This window comes from Rhizopus microsporus (genome assembly GCF_002708625.1).
Source record: "Rhizopus microsporus ATCC 52813 unplaced genomic scaffold scaffold_36, whole genome shotgun sequence".
Classification (NCBI taxonomy): domain Eukaryota; kingdom Fungi; phylum Mucoromycota; class Mucoromycetes; order Mucorales; family Rhizopodaceae; genus Rhizopus; species Rhizopus microsporus.
This window is the reverse complement of record NW_019671951.1, coordinates 1-870: the sequence shown is the minus strand read 5'-3', so window position 1 is coordinate 870 and position 870 is coordinate 1. Positions and strand designations below refer to the sequence as shown.

Below are 870 nucleotides of genomic sequence, written 5' to 3'. Positions count from 1 at the left end.
ACACAGTGTCACTAGTGACTGACTTTAGAAGTGGGTGGGTGACACCACATCTTCATCGTCATTATCGTCACAATGTCACAAGGGTAGCAGCAGAAAAACGCTAACGGATAAACAATTATCCGGTAAAAAATCGCAAAATTAATCTCACTGAAGATTATCCGGCCTACCAGATTCGAACTAGTGACCTAAAGATGACAGCATTCACTACAGTCTTCCGCTCTACCAACTGAGCTAAGGCCGGTTTTACATTTTGAGAAGTGCTATATTTTAGTTGAGACATTTACAAATATCACGTGACTCTCAGGTGTCCATGGAGATACGTTCTTCCTTGTCTTGATGGTAACTGATTGGTGGGATTGGCTGTACGACAAGAAGTTAAAGAAGTACATGGTGAAGAAGACTAAAGAAGTGCCGAAGTTCAAATTCAGGAATTTTACGTCACTGGAAGTTTGGTCTTTGAACCTTCGCTCATTTCATGGTCAGCTCGTTTGGTACTGTTGTATTTGGATTTGGATAGGTTTAAACAAAGTAGAAAATACGATGAGACTGTGTTGTATCTTTATTTAGAATAAAGTCAAAAGAAAAAGAGATGATAGCACAATCTATAATTATATATTAAGAAGCTGAGGTATTTAAACTGAGTTGGCTATATTTGATTAAGGTGTAACAGATCTTATAGCAGCATTAGGTTCAACTCTAGATATTGTATTTAAGCACTGAATAGTAGCGTGGATACTACACAAGCATACGGAGGTGGTCCAGGACTACGTGTTTGCTTTGCGTCCCCGTAGTCCTTCTCCATGTTTGTAGGTGGGGAGGCATGGACCAAACGGCTATACACATAAATTACAGGTCATCCAAGATGTGGGA

General features: G+C 39.7%; 1 non-coding gene across 1 annotated transcript; it reads right to left on the bottom strand.

The window, feature by feature from the left end:
* Window positions 1–157: 157 nt before the first annotated feature.
* On the bottom strand, window positions 158–241 carry RHIMIDRAFT_t63. Its single transcript has one exon. It is a non-coding gene; the product is annotated as a tRNA-Tyr (tRNA).
* Between the last annotated feature and the right edge of the window lie 629 nt (window positions 242–870).